Source organism: Sphaerodactylus townsendi, linkage group LG11 (assembly GCF_021028975.2).
Source record: "Sphaerodactylus townsendi isolate TG3544 linkage group LG11, MPM_Stown_v2.3, whole genome shotgun sequence".
NCBI classification, from domain to species: Eukaryota; Metazoa; Chordata; class Lepidosauria; order Squamata; family Sphaerodactylidae; genus Sphaerodactylus; species Sphaerodactylus townsendi.
In genome coordinates this window covers 31013433-31035828 of record NC_059435.1, presented here as the reverse complement: position 1 = coordinate 31035828, position 22396 = coordinate 31013433, and positions in this window count along the sequence as shown.

The following is a 22396-nucleotide window of genomic DNA, read 5'->3' as shown; positions in this document are numbered from 1 at the left end:
TTGCTTAAAAGCTCTTCAGCATAAGCATAAGATGCTTTGAATGAAACTATGTGTCTACACAAATATTTATTTATGTCATGTGTACCCCACCTACTCCCCAGTAGAGACCCAAAGCAGCTTAGGTTGTTCCCCTCTCCTTCAACTTATTCTCACAATAATTCTGTGAGGTAAATTAGGCTGAGAATAAATGATTAATTAACCCAAGGTAACTCAGCAAGAGTCCGTGGCAGACTAGGGGTTCAAACCTTTGTCTCCCAGATCCCAGGTTCACACCATGCAAGCTCTCCTTGTTGAAATGGATTACATCTATTATAAAGCTGCTTAGGTCCACAAATGCCAATTTGCATGTTTGCAGCAAACAAGGGAAGGACATGTTATTATACATGTATATGTGTAAAAGCATAAAAGTGAAGTAAGAACAATGATCATGAAGTATAACTAATAGGGATAAAATCTTGGCCACTAGTTAGCAACATTAACACTGTGCATATGACCATAATATATAAACAATGAGACTAGACAGCAGCTGGTCAACTCGTTAGATCATACAACAAACATGTTGCTAGCAAGTCTGTATATGTGGATATCTATGGTCTATCTTCTGTGTGTGTTTAAATGTCTGGTGTGTATATAAATGCACATATACATTTTCTACACCAAGATAACCAAACTCTAGAGAAAAAAATGAAATGCATTTCTATGAAATACATACATGTGCACATATTTGTACATTTTTTCATAATTTTGTAAAAAAAACCCACTAAGTGGCAAACTCTGACTTAGCACAATTATGTTGTTTCAAGTCATTCATCACTGCCATTTTCTATAGACCTCTTTAGACCTATCTTGCAGAATCACGTGCGGCAGAGTTGACCAGAAGGTGAAAACAAGGGTGGTTCCCATGAATTGCTTTACCAACATGAAAAGGAGGAAGCTAGGGTTGCTAACTCCAAATTCAAAAACTTCTAGAGGTTTCGGGGCAGTACCCAGAAAGGGCAGGGGAGGCACTTCAAAGCTGCAATTGTCTCCAAAGAAACTGATATCTGTAGCCTGGAGATTAGATTTTATTTTTGGGGAAACTCCAGTGAACACATGGAGGTTGGCAATCACAGGGTGGAAGACTCAAGTTCCTTCCTTCCCACCACAGATAACAAGTTCTGATTTAGAGAGAGATCTCCACCTATCAATAGAAATAATAAAATAATTTAGAAGTGAACTCCAGACACTGAATATTGGAAACACTGTTTTTCTATATTTCTAATGGTTGGTAAAATGTTGAGATTTATTTATTTTTTGAAGTAACTTGAAATGGGTAATGAAATTTGGTGCGCAGGCAGGAGGCCTTTCCAGTGGCCTTTTCCATGGCCAACAAGGATGTAAGCTAAACAATAAAATTGGGAATGGACTTACAAGGAAAGCATGTTTCTCCATATTTCCCCCCACTCCTTATTTTGTACCCTTTAGAGCAGCAGTTTCCAAAACTTTTGGGATCACTGTCCCCTGGGTCCTTAAATTCATTCCCAGTGCCTTCTACTGTACTCTATTAAAAGCATTATTCAGAAAAGCAGTAATAAGATAACAAATTATGTACATATCGTCAAGAAGAAAATATCTTCTTGAAAGTTAAAATTTAAACTGATAAAAATATCTTTGTAGAATAAAAAGCAAACAGCCAGCAGTACATAATTTAGCTTTAGGCAGAGAGATAATATGCTTAGTAGAGTAAAACACCTGGCAGAAGGAATGGGATATCATCTGGATAAAAAGCTGCAGTTTTGCAGGGTGCGGTGTGGAGTAAGGGGAATTGCTACAGGTGGAAGACTCCCTGTAACTTAGGCCGTTTCCGCATCGCGTGGCTGCAATATGACGTCGTAAGTAACGGTAAAAAAGAACCGCCTATAGCGAAGAGGCTGCTTACGCGACGCCAAGCTAGCGGCGCAGAGAGAGTAAAGCGCATTCCTCGCCAGTCGAGGAAACGCATTAAACCGCGCTGAAGACGCCTGGGTATTCGAAGAAAAACGCTTTTAAACCACTCTTTTTTCCCCTGGCTTGACGCGATCGACGCCGCGACTCGTCGCGGCGTAACAGCCGCGAAGGGGAGCCGTCTTCAAAATGGCGACTGCCAGACGGCCAAGCTGGGTCACCTTTTCCCCCCACACACACACGTTCGGGTCTCCTGGTGTGCTTTCCCTGCATGCGCGGTTAAGCACCTTTCCCAGACTCCATGCACTGGGACTGAGCAGTAGCTGGGAGGGCAACTGACAGATGGGGGGGGGACGGGCAGGACATCCAGTGGCAGTCACGTTGTCCATCGCACCGCTGGGCGTAAGCATGGACGTCAGGGCCTGCCACGGCTTCGGCGAAGTCAAGCATGGCGCTTAACATCGCTGGTGACGCACTGGGCTTCGCGCTGCGCTTCACGCTCGCGGCGTAACCGTCCCATACATTTCATCGCGGGGCTGCGATCGCTCGCAGCTCCGCCTCTGTCTGTGCGTGAACGCTTTTTTCGGGATCGCGTCCAGCGAATTTGCTGCTGCGTACGCCATCGCTGTCGCTGCTTTTTTGGCCGTCGCGGAAACTTGGCCATAATGATCAAACGTACGCTGGGGCTGGAAAGCTGTAGCCGTCGGATTTACCACTGGATCCTGCTCTTTGATCTTGCGGTTGGGAAAGGTCTGTTAAGGAAAGGTCTAAAATGGGGCTAGAGTGTTCCTTTGTTTTGAATTTAGTTTTTGTTTTAGGTGCTTTTGCCTGTAATAAATAAATTTGTCATGCTACCTAACTACCTTACCAGGAGGTTGTGTTGGGGCTAACCCCCCCCCCCTTTGGGACAACCCAGGAGTTGGGAAACAGGAAACTTCATTTTAGGGCATACTTCCAGACATGTATAAATATTGGGAGGAAATTGGGCATATTTTCAGAAAGTCAATGCATAAAATTATTAAACATTTCATTTTTTAAATGAAATCCATTCATCTATAAAATTATGCTTGACTGGGAATATGTGTTTCGATGTCTGAAAATACAAACAAATGTTGACGTATACTCGATAATATGTTGAAATGTTTGACAGAATTATAGTGAACTTTAATAATATAGGAAAAAGTCCCTGGAAGTCCAAAAACATTAAGAAAAATAATGCCTTAAATTTGAAGGAATAAAGAAGATGATCTTAATATATTGTCTCCTTTTAATGGTTTTATTTTTCTTTATTACTGCAATTCTAAATTAAGACAAGGTATTATATTTTCTTTATAAAGATTTGTCTCAGTGTTTAATTTTTTGGCTGAAAATACGCCCAAATTCTTCCCCCATATTTCTATTTATCTACCATAGTTTTCCTCTTACTACAGGAATTGTTATTTTTTACTTTAATTTTCCCCTCAATAACACAATTTTTCTTCTACCTCTAAACTTTTCCCTAAAAAAGTATTTTCCTTTTTGAAAACAGTTATTGAGAATTTTAAAATCCTTTTATAACCTATAAATGTTAATAGTAAGTGGATTGTTAGAAAATAGTTAAGACAGTACAGTTCATAATGAACAGGTTCTGTAACCAAGAACACAGGAAAATAAATGTCACACTCAATACTATTATGCTAAGGACTTACTAGCAAAAACTTGAAAAAACGGGCTACACACACGGTTCTCAAAATGTCATACATTGGTCTGACTAGAGCTCTAAGTGGTACATTTACTATAGATTCTGATAGTTTCCACCAGATTTTAGCTCTATGGAGGCAGAAACTTGGAGTGACAATCACCAGCATTAGGCTCCAGCCAGGTCAATTGGAAATAACTGAACAACACAGTCAAAGGGGCCCACCTACAGCGCCCTCTGACACCCCTTGCCTCTTAGCACCCCTACGTAACCCTACCCCCCGGGGGGTGGTATTGCCCACTTTGGGAACCAAGCTTTAGAGGTTGCAAATATTCCCCATCAATCTGTCAGTGATAAACCATGATATAGCAAGTTTTATCTATGTTTTCAGTTGTCTGTGGGTTTAGGGTGGAGGAATGTGGTTAAGCAGCTCAGTCAACTACCCAGCCCAGAGAAGAGAGAGGGTATAGCATCAGTAACCATGCAATTCATGCAAAGCATGAAGGTGGACAAGGAACACCATCAGGATGGCAGCAATAACACTGCTGAAACAATACCTAAGTTGTACCTACATCACAAACTATTCTTGCAGCAAAACCCCTTCATTCCCCAAACCTGCCACAACAGTCAACTTTTTAGGTCTAACAGCCCAGAGACATCTAGCTGGCTGTTAGAAACAGGATGCTGGACTAGATGGACCTTGGGTATTGCCTAAGCAAGGCAATTCTTATAGTCTTGTTATGTCTCAAGAAAATTTCAGTGCCATCCTATGCAAAGTTACATCCTTCAGTCTACTGAAGTCAATGCACTGTTAAGCATGTAACACAGGCAACTTACAGGTTTGAAGTTCACCCTGCAACTATGGGGGAAGTGAGGAAAATATTGCTGGAAGCAAGATGGCTGCAGCTGAGTAGTCATTGGGCTGTCTCCCTCTGTTTGCAGATACATAAAGTCCATCCAGGGCTAGAGGCTATGAGTCAAAGGGCTTTTGACATGGGACCTGTTACACAGTTTCATCTTTCAGAACCAGCCCAGGATATCTATTTCATTGCATTTGTTTATTACTTCGCATTCGGTACCTGTGAGCTATTTTGGCTCTCTATGGGAAGCAAAATGGCAATACAAATGCCGTAAATGGGTGACGAGGCTAGGAAATTACATTGAGGAAAACTCAAGCAGGGAATCTTGGAACTCTGTTATAGGCTCCACAAGTATTATCCATGTTTGCCTTACTACAGTGCAAAGTCTAGAAATAAACCAGCTGTAGAAATAATGCTGCAGTGTGCTGTTTGGCCAGCGAAAGAACTGACAATGCAAATCCTTCAGAGATTTTCTTCAGAAACTGCAAACGTGACCCCAGCCCTAAATTGTCTCTAGAACTTTATGAGCAGAATGTTGGTGGCTTTAAAGCACCTTAAGAAGGCTTATTCAAAGTGCCAAGTAATCTGGCATCCAGGAGAGGAAGCTTGCGAGGACTTGCGTTTTTAATGCTTTCAGCATAATTAACAATAAAAGTGTTGTTTTATCTGCTGTCTCCAGCTTTGGCTGTGGTTCATTTTCCATCGTGTTTACCATTAGCGGTGAGCTGTTCACTGCAGGGAAGACAAGTCTTATATGAGAAGACACAAACAAACAAAATACTTGTATTCTTTTTGGACTTAGCTATTCTTTCCTTCCTCACTGGCATAACAGGGAGATAGACTTTCAATAAGTATCAGCAAAAATAATGATAATTTTTAGTGGTTCTAAGTTAATGGGTCTTGTGACTTGGCTCCCCACAAATGCTAAATGTACAAATTTTGAATTTATAGGAATAAGTAGGTGGCAGTTCACACATGGCTGTCTTTAGTAGAGATGGCAGTACTCTTGGCTTGGACCCTGAAGAAAATCTCTGTTGGGAAGTCTGTTCTGCAGGACTTCTCTGCCTCCCTGCTGCAGCTCCTGGGAGACAGCTGGCCCCAGCACGGTGGTGAGTGGGTTGGAGGTCTACAGCAGGAAGGGTAAACCAATGAAAATCATTTTCCTTCCCTCGGCAGAAATATTCTGCTGAATCCAATCCACTATTTTTATTTTAATGTGTTATTGTTGCTTTATCACTCCCTTTCTCCAAGGAAATGGGATTCCTATGATTTTGTCCCCACAACAATCCCATGAAGGAAATTCCCCCAGGAGAGGGTGACAGGCCCATGGTAACACTTTGAGGCCGTTTCTGAATGGCAGCAGAAGTGGCTGGTGGAGGCACTAGACCGTTCGCATGATCTTGTGCAGGCGCCACTGAAGCTGCTGCACACCAGAGACGGCTCATGGAGCAGCCTTCAGTCTGTGTGTGTTGTTTATCTTGTCTTCCCTCCTAGACTCCAGAGGGAGGAAGTTACACGCCCACACTGCCCTCTGACCCACGGGGGTCGGAGGGCAGCGTGGTCGTGTCCCTTTTCCCTTTGGAACCTTGGAGGGAAGACATGGAGCATGTTTTGAAAGCAGCGTTTTCGCCCCAGTTTGGGGGGCGGTGTGTGAGCACGGTAGCAGCTGTGCGAACAGCGCCCCAGGGATGGTATTTTTACTGTCCCTAGGGCACTGTTTTCTGCCCGTGCAGAAACAGCCACAGATTCATGGCTGCACAGAAGCCAAGACCAATATTCTATCCATCATACCATATTATGATGTGAGCAGGTTTTTGTTTACAGTGACCACAACCCAACAAAGGTAAGTAAATACATAGGAGAATCATCTACATTGCTATACACTGTCTTGGGAGAAATATGCAGAGGCTGCTTTACATGATTAAAAAAAATAATTACAACACATGATGCTGAAGAAAATTAGTCATATCTTAAACTGAAAAGCAGTTTCAACTATGGAAGTGACTGTGATGGCAACCTGAAGGAAAAAAGATCTTTCTAGCCAGCTTTCTCCTCCTCACATATATAGCTTTATTTGTTTGCACCATCGTCTACAAAAATTTAAAAGGGGTTCTCTGGCTCACGATGATAGTGTCAACACAAATGTAACATCCCTGCCTTGAAATCAATTATCAGAAGGGATCTGCTTTGGGGAGGTGTGTCTGTGATTCCCTAACCATCATCCTGATATAAGATATATGCTGTCTCTGAAAAGCGAAGTCACAAAAGCAGGCTGGAGAAAGAGCGGGCGCTTAGTTAATAGATGCGCATAATTGCTAGGTTACAATATTCCTTGATGGGGAATTTTGACAGCCAGTTTTGAATGGCATCATCACAAAGACGTGCAATGGGTTTGGTGCTTGTATTCATTTCATCTGAATCCACTGTTTCTATCAGCTGTAATTTTACAAGTTCCCAAATATTTCAAGATCTCAAGCATGCATTTCATTGTTTCATTAAGTCAAAGATAAGGGTATAGGCAAAAAGAGTGTTGATATTTCCTCTTTGTTTCAGCTATATGCACTCAGACAAATGGAGAATGAATTGCATAGGAGCTAAACAGAACAGTGAAAAGGAGCACGCTAAAGTCTGTATGGGGAGTAGGGGGAGGAGAGCTATAATTACCTTCATGTGTACATGAAGGTATTAGAGAAATGAAAGGGAGATTGGCATGCTAGAAGCTAATTTACGCCTCCACCCAATGAGGAAAAGAGAAGCAAAGATGCTATAAGAAACCAGTGGGCACGGACAGTATTCTGAAGATGGGGACGAATTCCAAAGGGCACATCACGTTCTGCAGCCACATGGTTAATTGTATTCTTTGTTTTATTTTAGAAACCATTTGAATCCCTTCCCTTTGCATTAGGCTACCCATCCATCTTTAATTTGCCCAAGTGAATGCAAATCATATCCCCCTCCAATATGCATACAGATATAATACTGTGCTGCAATACAGAGGTGGTGGGGAATGGGATGGAGATCTGTGAGTGATCTGATCTGGGTTATACAGATTTTAAATTTGTCTAGCGGGTGGGGGGAGGGGAATATTTTCTGAAGAATGCAACCTGCATCTGGGCTGCTGTGTTCCACAATTGACCTAGCAGCACTGGTCCCTCTCCTCCACTATGAGAGGCTTCAGGCAACAACACTGGGTTATTTGGATCATTTTATTTTCAGTGGCATGAATCTGCTTTTAGAAGCATCACTGGCAAATACAGTCTTAGCTGCTGAGATTTCTGGAATTCTTATTGGGAGGAGGTAGCTAACCTCCAGTTTGGCCCAGATATGCTGGAATTCTTATTGGGAGGAGATAGCTAACCTCTTCAGTTTGGCCCAGATATGCTGACGGTTTTCCATGATCACGCTGAAGCTGCTTTATACTGTCAGACCACTGGTCTATGAAGGTATGGTCTATTCTGATGGACGGCAGTGGCTCTCCAGGGTCTACAGGTAGAGAGATCTTTCATATCACCTAAATACCACCTGAACCTTTTAACTGGAAATGGTGGGGACTGAACTTGGGACCTTCAACATGGAAAACAGAATGCTTTATTGGTGAGACATGGCCCCATGCCAGCTCTAATTCACCAAGAAAACAGCTCTTATGAAGAGCCAAAATGGGTCACTTTATACCAGTGTACAAAACCAAGCCTTACCTCATCCATGGAATCTCAAATCCCAAGAACATGTGAAGCAAGAATAAAGAATTCAAACCAGAAACCACGTAGCACCTTTTATTAGGATCAACCAAAGCATTTATAAAGAGGTGGGGTTTCTCCCAGGTCTGAAGAGAAATACGACTTTGTAAATTAACCAAAAGAAAAAAAATGACCTGTTGAGGACTGAGAAATTGTGAAACTCCAGAAATTGTGGAACGATGACAGCAGTTGAGAATCAGCTAAAAGGGGAAAAGATGGAATAAGCTTTTTCGTGACCCTGAGAGGGGCGAGGTTTTGTGAGGTGAGGTAGAGATTTTCAAACACTTTCCTTTTCGTCCCACAATTTTTTGCAGGGCTGTGTCTAAGTATTTTATTCTTTAAACTATCCTGGCCTATTTTGGTTAATTACAGAAACACAGAATGTTTTCCAATGTTAAAAATTAACTAATTTAGCAAATCTTAATCGAAAAAATACTCTAGTCTACAGCGTTTTTAGCACACAATTAGCTTGATTTTCTAAACTCTCCTCTGGCTTGTTACAAAAAACAGCAACGAGTACATAATTGTACAACACACTACACGGCAGGGCTGCAACTTTGTGATAGGCTTAATAAACAAAACCTTCCAACAAGGTTGGTAGATTCTTTATTCAATCCAGGTATCAAGTTAAACAAAATCAAACAGCCAAGCAAGGTTCTGAATAATGGCTAGCCAAGGTAATAATGAAAGCAACACAATTTCTGCTTTTTGGAGGAGAGGCAGGCAGAAAGTGGTAAATATTTGCTGGACAATTTCTTAAATGAATCCATTCCCTCCTCTGGCCATAGACAACTTAATTTGAACTTATTTGAGTGCGGATGTACATGTACACCCTCCCCCACCAACTTAGAATTCTATTTGCTTTAATGTCCCGTGTTGCTAACTAAAACTCACACTAATGATAAAGGAAAATCCATGCATATTCAGCAAGCTGTTCTGACTTGTCAGACTTGTTGAATCTCAAGCATGTCACAAGCAGTGGCAGCCATGGTTCCAGGCAAAATGATGACAACTGGAGGTATGATAACCCAGGCATTCTGAGTAAGTAGAATGTGGATATTCCATTCAATGAGAATGGGACAGTGGCCTATCCTACCATGCATAGTATCTTGCTCTTACTGCCTTTTATTTCTACTTATGTAAATAAAATTTTTCTTCATTGTTTAACATTGCAGATTAAGCTTATGTCTTGCTTCAGATTTCTGCAATCCTAGTTGTATTACATTACTTATTAGATGCCTCATTCTGTAGATTGCATTGATTTACATTGCATAATCTGCCTTGCGTCTCGGTGAGAAAGGCTAAAGGCAGACTATAAATAACATAAACAATAATGAATAATATTCCCACCCTGCAACCCCCACCCCCCACAATGATCACAGCATCTAAAGTTAAGAACTATAAACTACTATGATTTTAATAACTCCCCAAGATTAAAATACCAATTATCCTCTGGAAAAAAATGGGTTACGTTTTTTTAAATAGATTATTTGTCTTCATGACTTCATAGTGCACACTGTACAGGCCTCCCCCAGAGCACAAGATGTACCTACCCAACCTATCACTATATGGAACTTCATTTCAGAAGGAATATTACATAGCTATCATCCTTTCCCTGCAACTCTACTCAGTCTTGCTATCAATCCCTTCTTGTTTGGTGGTATAAAGTCACAGAAAAATAAAACACTTCCCTCTTCCCTAGGAAAATAAGAAATCATTGTATTTTTTAAAAATAACTGGCTGGATCCCAGCAACAGTACATCTAGTTTAACATGTCTAAGGTGTTGTGTTCCTGGATGTTTCTTGAAAAAGACCTCATGTAGACACAAAACAACATTCTAACCACTACATTCTCCTGGCTCTCCTAATAAACCCATGGAATATCTAGCCCCATGCTGGGGGCATCTGTGGGAATACTAAGGACCAAGGCCATGGGGCCTGAACTCCTGCTCCTTTCTGCCTTAGATACACCTATGCCACATGGCAACCCCACAATGTAATCTATGCGGGATTTTTATGTTGTTTTAAGGAGCAAAGTAATCAATGGGGGTGGGGGGCAAGACCAATCCTTTGGGTGCATCTAGAAGTCGATTTATGGCTACCAATCTTGATCCTCTTTGATCTGAGATTGCAAATGCCTTAACAGACCAGGTGCTTGGGAGCAACAGCCGCAGAAGGCCATTGCTTTCACATCCTGCATGTGAGCTCCCAAAGGCACCTGGTGGGCCACTGCGAGTAGCAGAGAGCTGGACTAGATGGACTCTGGTCTGATCCAGCTGGCTTGTTCTTATGTTCTTATGTAAACTAGCTCTTTAGATCTTGGCCCGTATACCATTTCTATTATTTCGGCTACCTTGATTTATGCTTTTTAAAACATCCAGAAGTGGCAGCTTTGCATGTTGCTGGCTGCCTGATGGCCCCAGTTATTCAACAGTTTGTGGAGACACACTGGTGTTGCAGCGTGCCGCTTCTCTCAAGCACATCTTCAGAAGACCAGCCATGGAAGTCGGTAACAAAATAAAATCCAAGCCTGTTAGTGAATTTCAGCTGCTCCAATGCCCTGCATGTCATCTAGTCTTTGTGCTCTTTTCATTTTAATGGCGTTAGCAGATCCACCTATCTGAAACATCCATTAAAATGAATGGAGAAGGCCTTGTAGATACGTGAAAATTGTGTGTGTGTAAGAGCTCTGGCACCCACAGGAAAAGCATAGGATCACAGTGGTAGGGTATGTTTTGTGTGACAAAGCTTTGGAGGGGAGAATCTCTGCTCAGAAGTCTTTGTGTTGGCTAATTGCAGCAACATCTTCATTTCCCTGCCACTTTGGCTCCACGCTGACATTGTCATCTGTGCCGATGTCAGCAGATTTTTCTGCACTGACACTTCCTTTCCAGTGGAAGAACAGATGCGTGATCAGATGGCATCGAGTGGTGCTTTACCTCTTCACAGCGCTATTGACTCATCACGGAGAACAGGCCTCATTAAAAGCCATTGTCTCACGCCTTCCTCTAACCACAGGGAGACAGGCACGGATGGATCTGTTGCTTGAAACACAAGAATCCTAAACAGCATGCACACAAAGTGCTCTTTAGTTTCTTTGCCTAGACATTGAAGCCAATGTGGGGAAGAGGAACAGCTTGTTGTGTCACACAGATTGCCACAAACCACATTCTACCCATGTTAAAATAAAGCAAGTCACCCCCATAAGGGCAGTCTACCACACTGGAATTGGAGGTGGGGGGGGGGGGGTTAGTACTGGCTGCCTCATGGCAGGTTCCGCCATGAGAGCCAACAACACTGAAAGGAACGGCACAAGGCTTTCAGTGCATAAAGAAAGAGATCAGCAGGGGACTAGGCAACAGGAGGTTTATGAGAGAAACCCTGCTGAATGTTGGCTCCACCACTACATAAACAGTTTGCTGGCACTGGTTACTACGGCTGCTCAGCTGCAGAGAACTTGCATGCAAATTTGTGCGAGAATTTGGGGTTGGAACTGGCCCGAGGGTTGAATCCAGCCAATCTTTCCACTCAGTCTAAGACTACATTCTCTTCTTACTATTGTTCCTGTCTGACATGACATCTGTCCATGCAGGTCCCATTATACCCAGCACAGCTTCTTTGGTGGTCACTTTTCTCACCACTGTAAATATAGATTGGCATCAGCCCAGAGGTTTCTAATTCAGCTACGATATCAATTAATTTGCAAAAAATGAATGCAAAAAGTGGCACATTATTAAAAAATTTTATTGGAGAAGTACCTCTCAATGGCAAGCATAATGCCATATTAACTCCCCAAAATAATGGAGCATTTAGTTTAAACCAGTTCGATAGAAAACCATCAATGACTGGTATGCATTCCCTCTTCAGCTGGACACACTTACTCTATTGATAGCCACGCTGTCTCACAAAGCCTCAAAACAGCCTCTGCTGTGTTTATCTTGGTTGCAATGACCCAAACTAATTACAACTGTGTTTCAACGGAATTTCTCTCTCTTGGATTTGGCACAGTTCTTTCAGCATTCGATGAAGATGTTTTGTTTTTCCTCCCTAGCATCACATTCAATCATACACTTCGTCGGACAACAGTAACAGCTCCATTTGTAATTTGAGTGCTAAAGAAAATTGATCAAACTATTCATAGTGGCAGCAGTACATTATTCAAACAGACTAAAACATTTTGTGCATGGACGCACTTTTGCTTTTTGATCGTGCAGCTTGAGGATTTGAAAAGAAAACGAAAAGCCCAACTAATATGGAAGGGAAATACATTGCATTGCTCTGCCTGTATTGGGTATGGCACAGTGGAAAGTTTCACTGCCCACCTAGGCAAATGAACGCCATAATGGCCCCAGAGAAGCCACATTCCATCAGTGGAATGATGTCAGCATTTTGGAGAGTATGACTTTTTACAGTTATCACCATGTGATTTTTCAAGGCAGTTTGCAAAAAGTTGAGTTTCTGTCTCCAGACAATCTGCTTGAATGCAGAAAATTTCAGATTAAATTCCTGGCATCTCCAGTTAAAAGGACAGGTAGCACATTACTAAAAGATAGCTTCATGTGCTGATCTAATTGAAGCATATCTAAAATCAAGCTAAGTTAAATGCTCTCTCTTCCAATAATTGTCTCTCTCTTCCAATAGTTTGTTAACTCTTTCTGATGAAGGTTTATGCAAAATCACTCCAAGAATGCTCTTTTTCCAAAGTTTGTTGGTCTGAAGCTCAGGAGTTGAAACCTTCCTTTTGAAAAAGGTGAGGCACGTGAGTGGGTTTCATGGGAAAAGGACATGCTACATCCTGCAAAAGCAAATGATGTGCTCAGTGTTCGCGTGCACAAAAGTGATTTGCCAGACACCCACAGACATCCTTCCTTCCACAATGAGCACAATCAGTCAAGGACAATGGGATGAATTGTGTGTATAGACAGCACTCCCAGGCAATATCATCCACCATAATGGCAGACAGACTCATTCCTAAAGCTCACGCAGAAGTCTATTATTTGATTGTGAGAACAAGCACAACACCTACACTGCCTACTTTAGACTAGGCACTGCTCATAACCCAAAAGAATGTAGTGTGATGTCAAGTCACAGTTCACTTAAGGTAGCCCCATAGGGTATTCATGGGGTGATTGGGGGTGTGGCCCCACCCCCTCCGAACCCACCCCATAAAAAATCTATGCCTACGTCACCGAGTCCTCTATGGAGTCAGACCCTCAGTCTACCAAGGTCGATAGTCTATTCTGGCAGCAGCTGTCCAGGGTCTCAGAGCCCTTCGGTGGAGGGTAGTATATAAATAAAATAATACAATACAATGTCTGTCACATCACTTCATCTTGCCTTTTTCTTTTAAAAAGTAGAGATAAAGTGAATTGAACTTATTTCTGTTATATAGGACTTCTGAAATTCCCAGGCAAGATGGTCTTTACCAGGCGAGGTGGTCTTTCAGGTATGGGCACTCTGAAAGTTTCACCCCCCCTCCCACAAATCTGTCTTCCAAAAGTGTCCTTTATTCTATCCCTAGTTACATATCCTCTCACACTTAGTGGTGGCAGGAGCGTCCTTGCGCCGTAGAACAGAACCCAGGCCTTCCATGTCCTTGAATGTATATTTAGCCTGAGCAGCTGGCAGCATGATTGGCCTGCCCAATACATTTGGTAGGGCTACACAATTAAAAATAACATTCAACCCCCAGCTTCAACTGCTGCAACTTAGAATATTTTTGCTTGGCATTGAGCATGTATATTTTCTATTTTTGTTTCCTTTATTTCGATAGAGTTAGGTTACTAGGCAACAGGAGCCATTCTGTTCTATTGGTTAATAGCTATACTGTATTTCACATAATCAGTTAGTATATTTGGGCAAATTGTCCAAAGGAAAAAAAAAAGACATCACAAATGGCTGCCTTTTGGACACCAATTGCTTATGATCTGTGTAACCAGCTGTCCCTACTTAGGCGCAGAAAGCACTCGGGCATCATTCAGTTTGCAATTTCGAGAGGTTGTCTCTGCCATGAAAGGAAAATGACAGTTTCCCCAAAACAGTTCCCTCCATAAAAAGCAGTTTGATCGGTTTAATTTTCTAAAGATACACCATTCAGAAAAACACACAGCAACATCACGCAATCACAGCAGGACGGGGCTTTTTTTATGCAAAGAAAACAGAACAGCCTTAAGCGGATGAGAAAAGTGGGGTTGAATGAACGAATGCATGAGAATGAAGAGCAGCAGAGGAAGCAGGCAGGAATAAATGCCGACACTGATCAAACAGCAGCACTTTTGCAATCAAGAACTGTTTGAGAAGATACTTCTTAGTCGTTTGTGAAAAAAACTTTTCACCTTTAAAACTGTACTGCCAGTTTTGTGATTTGTCTGTATCTCTGCCTTGTGATTTGACTGTAATACCCCCTGACTACATGTAATAAATGCTATCATATTGTGTGTGTGTGTGTTTTGACACTGGGAGTTCATTGCAGGATTTGTTCCACCGCAGTGTGGCTCATCCCTGGAAATGGCAGGAGACTCTGACTACTGTTTAATGGAGGGGGACTGTGGTTCAATGGAAGAGCATCTGCTTTGTATGCAGTTGGTCCCAGGTCCTGCCGCCAGCATCTCCAGGATCAGGTAGTAGGTGATGTAAAAGCCAAAGTAAACTATATTGACCTCAACAGACCAATGGCTAGACTCTGCAGAAGGCAGCTTCCTGCGTTCTCCTAGAATGATTGAGAGACAAAGCAGACAGCTCTCAGGACAGCATCACCATTTCACAGCATGACAGGCAAAGCAGATGGGGAAGGCGCAGACTGAGAAGGACTGGCACATTCCATGCACTGCATTAGACAGTACAAGCCATCCCACATATCCAGCAGAGGACTGCAGAAACATTTTGTTGCTACTAATTGGAAGGCAGGGTGTGCATGTGTGGGCGTGGGAGAATTTCTAGAATTCTACCCCTCCTTTCAGCAACAGGCAACCCACAGACAGAATGTAGAAGATATTTATATTATATCAATACCAGGAAAGATTCTAGAGCAGATCATTAAACAGACAGTCTGTAAGCACATAGAAGGAAATGCCGTAATCACTAAAAATTCACATATGTTTCTCAAAAACAAGTTATGCCGGACTAATCTTATCTGACAAGCTTGGTAGATGCAGGGAATGTGGTGGATGTAGCATTCCTAGATTTCAGTAAGGCCTTTGACAAGGTGCCCCATGATATTCTTGCAAGAAAGCCAGTAAAATGAGGACTAGAAAAAATGAAATTCACAAATATAAGATGAGCACCACCTGGACTGACAACAGTACATGTGAAAGGGATCTGGGGGTCTTAGTAGATCACAAGCTGAACATGAGTCAACATTTGATGTGGCAGCTAAGAAAGCTAATGTGATTCTAGGTTGCATCATTAGGAACATAGTGCTAGACATTATGCTCCTATTGATGCAGCCCAGCATCACATTAGCTTTCTTAGTTAATGAGAAGGGAAGTAATAGCATCACTCTATTCTGCACTGATCAGATCTCAACTGAAATACTGTGTCCAGTTCTGAGCACCACAATTAGAGAACGATATTGACAAGCTGGACTGTGTCCAGAGGAGGATGACCAAAATGGTAGAAGGTCTGGAATGCATGCCCTACAAGGAGAGACTTAGGGAGACCCCACTGCCAGACTCCAACCTGTCAGACTTCCCCATCTCACCAGCCAGCACAATGGCCAACCCAATGAGGCCCCAGGCCTGACCTGCAGGGCTCAAGTGGCATTGCAGCCCAGAGGATGGCGCTCAAAGAAGCCCAAGGAAGAGAAACGTCAGCCCAAGCACTTTGGGTGCGGGAAGGGACTGTGGTCAAGAAGGATGCCTGAGCAATCAGCAAATGACAGCCCTGATGTGACCAGGCAGGTGCGCCACAACTGGAGTGAAACCATGGGTGTCAAAAAAGAGGGCCAGGCAGGAAAGGGCCAGGCAGGTGCCTCCCAGATCCTAAAACTGCCTGATGCTGGAGAAAGCAAAGGGTGGCAAGACAAGGAAATAGGATTTAAAAGCCCTCAGGCAGGAAGGGCCAGGGAACGAGGTCAAAGGTAGAAACCACGAGGTGGGGATAACACAAGGGGAGGGATATAAGGGCTGGGGTGAGGAGGAGAGGCTGGTGTGTGAATGCCTTTGTGTGGGCCATCTGAGTCACCAGTTTGTGTCACACCTCACCATTAGAGTTGACGTTGAAGCCATCCTGAGACCACAGGAAGGACCCTAACGGTCTGGGTGAGCAAGTCAGGGAGGCAGCGGGTACCCCTGGACCCAACACTGGATATGCATAATCTGGAGAAGCGAAGGTTAAGGGGTGACATGATAGCCATGTTCAAATATTTGAAGGGATGACATGTTGAAGAGTGAACAAGCTTGTTTTCATCTGCTTCCAGAGACTAGGACACGGAGTAATTGATTCAAACTATGGGAAAAGAGATTCTACCTGAACATTAGGAAGAACTTCCTGACAGCAAGGGCTGCTCAGCACAGGGATTACACTACCTTGGAGAGTGGTGGAGTCTCCTCCTTTGGAGGTTTTTAAATAGAGACTAGATGACCATCTGTCAGGAGTGCTTTGACTGTGTATTTCTGTATGGCAGGTGGTTGGAGTGGATGGTCCTTGTGGTTTCTTCCAACTCTATGATTCTATATTCTAAGTTTTAAAAATGGTGCTTCTCCCATCTCTGTACAGTAAAAATACAAACATATTGAGGGACACCATTCTTTCTAATTTCATCCAGACAGGTGATAGGAAAGTAAAACCCAGAACTGTATTTCCCATGGAAAAGACTATCAGATTTATTTCCTAATATAATTAGCCTTAAAAAAAACCCCACTACATACAACTCTGGTTTTTAAAACGACATGTCACCTCTCTTGTGAAATGGACTTTCTTTTGCTTACTGCTATCATCCAGTGCTGCTAGTACATTGGAAATAAATATGCAATCAGAACTGCACCTAATTAGAGAGAATGACAACTATTAACTTTTTTCTATTTTACCCAAAGCTGAGCATATCTACTCTTTTAACTTCCCTGTCCCAATGCTGGTCTTTGTCCCTAGCTCTCTATTCAATCATGTTCATTTTCAATTACTCATACTCAAGAAAAGAAAAGAACTACATCCTGTGGTTTCAACTCTAAGCAGCCTGTGAATCTTCCATGAATAAGACAGCTTAATTTTACAGCTTTTTAGTTAGATACTCAAGCCATAACAGAAATGAGCAGGAATGTTATCACTCAAAGAAAGCATTAAAAAGAAAATGGGTTAGATCCAGTGTCTCTCGTCTGCAAAGTGAGTTTTCTATCACTGGAACAAGACCCCTTTCACAGGAACAAGGCTCTTCATTTAGTGGAGTCTCTGCATCCGACCCAATTATTTAGGTTAGGTTTCCAGATTCCCTAGAAAGGAACTCTTAATAGTGTTAAAAGTGGCACAATAGAGGATAATTCTGTTTAACTGGCACATCTGCCCTCAGGAAGCTATAGTGGTCCACATTGGTCATGTTCATTCCAACTGCTATGATATGCGCTTGGAACTCAGTATAATTCAGGTTCAACAGGGAAAAAAAAGGTATGTAGGAAGCCAGTACTGAGAAACATTTTGATTGGGATAGGCTTCCCAACTAGCTCCAATGTAGTTCAGTAACCTTTTATGACAAGTGCTGTCATTATCAATTGGTTCTTATCTCCGTATTCTTTCACCACAGAACTCAACATGCCAGACCTTCTTTGTTGTAGAATGCTCCACCTGGGCATTAGTGCCTACCAAGCCCTGCTTGGCAAGTATTGGTAACAGCTGTCCAATAAACTATAACTGCTCTTGTATCGAAGTACCATGTTCAGTAATGCACAAAATAATACTTTTGACCAGTGGCTCCCAAACTTTCTTGAGCTGCTGCCCCCTTGGATCCCAGGCTACATCTCCATGTCTCTATAAGCAACCTAGCCCCCCCCCCCCCCCAGCAGTCTTCAGGCATTTAAAGCCTTTGAAAAGTATAAATCCACGTTAAGAGGCAGTCTGAATTGAGGAGCACTAGTCTGGAGGTGGAGATTGCTCTGCCCCAGTTAACCAGTCTTTCTAATGGGCTCAGTTTCAGTAGTCAGACACATTCAGAATGCAGAGCACTTCCGCAAAGCGAAAGTTTCGTTACTTTCCTTCTGTCACTTCTCCATGGTCATCCAGCTGAGCTCTGAGCATGCGTGGCTAGATTTGCATTCACCAGGGTTAACATTAAGTTTCAATTTCATTGCCTCTTTTTAAAACGGAGTCTGAATTGAATTGAATGCTGAGCAAAGTGAATCCAGGACCCTCTTGCAAGCATGTGTTTAAAGGCTGCTCTCCTGGGTGCATCTAAAAAGGGAGGGTGAAATCTGTTGTTGGGGGCAAGAATTATAATGGTATATTTATTATTATTCAGGCAAGAGGTAGCTATTTATAATTCTGCCAAGCAGGGCCATTGGTCAGCAACTTCCTATGGCAATGAGAAATACTTGTGTGCTCTGAGTGGCCTGTGCTTTGGGATAATTCTGGGTATTTGGGCCAGAGGCTGAAGGGCAGCCTGCGCTCGCACAGAGAGCTTGAGATACCTATCCCTTTAGGATTTCTGGCTTTTTCCTTTCATACAGATAGCAATGCTCCCACTGAGCTATGTACCAAAGCCAAATACCTCTGAACACACACCTCTTCCTGGATAAATTCAAAGCAACTTCTAACATTGTAAACACAAGTATGTATTTCACAAATAAAACATGACCTATTAGAAATAAACCAATTTATTGAGATGTTTTAGCAATATGTTTGCATCTCACCCATTATGTCTTCAATTGTTATGGCATGGACGTGCTTAGTGCAAGGGTATCAGCTTCTCTACATCAGCCTGAAAGGCACTAAGAAGACTTTTTAGATCCCCTCATTCAGTAATTTTCAGTCTGTTTCTTGGATTGGAAAAAAGCTGGGTGACTGCACTGAAATTCTGCTCTACTAAACATGATGGTGGGAAGTCAATAAAGTACATCTTGACTTTATCCCACAACTCAGGGTAGCCGCCAGGAAGGTCTTTTGAGAGAACCATGTAAATGGGGCACAGAAATTGAGTAATAAAGATGTCTTTGCTGGCTTTTTGCCTTGTCCCGTCCTCCCCGCCACCGCCCCGTTACACAGTAAGGAGAGTGCTGGTGCTTTTCCTTTACAACAAATTCTTGCCTTGCAAAGCAGCCCCCCCCCAGCCTACACAGCAAGGAGAGTGTTGTTGCAAAAAAAATCTTGCCTTGCAAAGCAGCAGTGAGGGTCTCTTGGTCTTGGCTCCCCCCACCCAGGGCGACATAGTGAGAAGAGTGCTGCTGCTTTTGCTTTAGAACTCACCAGTCACCAGAATGGAAGGACCAGTCACCTCCCTGCAGCTGATCCAGGAATCCATGCACCACCCTCTACTTCTCCAAAATTCTCTGCTGCCCCTTACCACCCCAAAATTCCTCCCCCCCCCCCCCCTTGATGTTTCCACTGCCCCCAGGGGGGCAGTACAGCCCACCTTGGGAATCCCTAGTTTTGACAAAGGCAGCGTGTGAAAATGAATGACAATTCTCATATTTGTTGGGAATTATATTCTAATGTGGAAGCATACAATTTTCTCGACTGCTCCACCTCAACTGATCATACTAACATCTTTTTCTGAGACCAAGTATAGCTAGCAATTGATATATTAATATGGAATAACCCATCAGTCAGTAGGGTTTTCTAAAACACAGGCAAAAAAGTCACACCATCACTGAATTTCAGGTGAACTTTCCAAAGTCTGGAGACTGTGACCTTCCATTACATGTGGTTACAGTCTAATAGTGTTTGAAGGGCAGAACTGTTAAATAAATTTGGCTCTATGAACATTTTTCTTTTCTGTAGTTAACAGGTTTAATTTCAAATAAAGTTAAACATTTCTTTTTCAAGTAAACATTACTTTTTAAGAACTTAGTTCTGGTATACCAAGGCAGCTAGAAAAACTCTGGAGACCTTAATTTCAAGAAGAGCTTTTAAAGATATATAATTTAGTTTTCAGAGGGTCTGAACTTGCTGGCCTGTCTCTAGGACCCTCTGGGAATGGCAAGCAATAAAAGGTTCTTATTTTTATTACATGTATTCGGAAAAAAATGAAAAGATCTAGCCATTATGATCTAGTGATTTATGTGGTCTAGTAAATTCAGTAAATCCCACATTCCTTGTTGATCGAGATGCCTGCAGGATCTATTGTTTAATACAAGTTACTTATGTAGAAATTAAACAAATAACTCCCAGTAATTTAATCCTCTGAATATTAACTTATGCCATGTATCTTTTTTAGAACTAGCACCATGTCAATTCTGAATTCTGAACAATTACTTTATTCTAATTACACATGTAGAAGAAACCAGCCTTCTTTTACGCTGAACATTTTAAAATTAAACTGCTTCTGGCTTTTGAAAATATCGAAGTCACAACAGCACACATACTTTGGCAGATCAGATCCAACTGACTTCTCTGGAGGATTAGCTTTGAATAATTTAGAAATGTTTAAATGTTAAACTATTAAATCAAAACATTATGGGTGGTTGTAGTGTTCTGCACTGCAAATCAGTGCCACTTCATTGATTTAGCTGGGACCGAAGACTGAAGCTAAAGGTTTGCCTCAGGCCCATAGTGATGATATAGTTATGAAGGTGCGGGATGGGTAAAATGAAAAGTCTGCTATCATTGCCATCAGAAATTCATGTAATTCTCTGAGAGCTGCTTCAAATATATCTTTACCTTACACTAAAATAATTTGTGTACAAGAAACCGTGTATGCTACCCTGTATAAAGTTTACTTGTGTCTTTATTTTGCCAGGAATACATGAATTGAGTTGAACAGAAACAGAAAAAAATGCGTTATTCAGTATTAGTATACTCTATCAGTTTGAAGATAAATATAAGCATTTAAATATAAATATTCCAATATAATTATTCCAAAAACAGAACCAAAAATTGATTCAGGGCCTAATCACATGTTAAGAAGTTCTCATGCCCCTGACATATCTGCTCTAGTCCTGTTGACACCATTCTCCAAGAAAAGTGGTAGGTGCCACAAACAATCTGAACAATACAAGGAATTACATGCAATGGCTTACTTAGAATATGTCTTAAAGTGACAGTACTATAACAAAATAAAATGGAAAGATGCTCAAATATCCTCTATATAATCTTTTACTGGTGTCACTAACAAATACAACTATCTCCTGAGACTCAGAACTAGGTCTTATTGAGACCTGTATTCTATGATTTATGTTTTACTGAGAATATTTGAGTTTAAAAGTATAAAAGTATGATTCAAGTAAAGGTGGAATTAATAGTGTAACATGTGTATGGTTGTTTGAGCTAAAAGCAATTTTTGTTGCTGACTAATGAAGTGGACGTTGTTTAATGAGCTGTTGATGTTGATGAAAGTTTTACATTTTATTTTATTTTTTGTGCCTCCATTATTAGAGATAGTAAAAGATTTTATAGAGGGAATTTGAGCATTTTTTCCACTATGTTATAGTACTGTCACTTTTAAAACATATTCTGAATACGCCATTGTGAATAATTGCTTGTGACTTATTCTAGAACTTATTCTAGGAGTTCTATGCTCAGAACTTAATTTCCAGCCTGAGTCCGCACATTCTCAGGAATTGTTCTTAGTACAGACCTCCCAGAAAGTCTATCAGCAGGACCAGAGCCAACACACAGGAGACACAAGAACTGTATAACGTGATTATGCCAGAGATGAAGCAACTGAATAATTTGTTTTTAAGAAACAGAGGGCAGTGGGATTAAAACTTCTATGCGACAATGCTCACCCACAGATTCTACCTCATCAGTATTCTTAATTTGGACCTGTAACTCCACTCCAAATATTACAATATCTTCATGTACCACTGGGATACCATCGCAACATGCGGTAGAATAGTATTGGTATGCTACATGTTTAAAAGGGTGTTGGTGAGTACTTTTAATAGCTGCAACACTACTACATTTATTAATAATCAGAAAATTTAAACTGCCTCCTTACTGCGCCCCTTTCTGGTCACGCATAGAGAATATCCATCTTGTAGCTTATCTAAACTCGTGTGATAATGAACTGTCTCATATTTTCATGGCCTTTTCTACTTGCTTATGAGCAGTGCAAG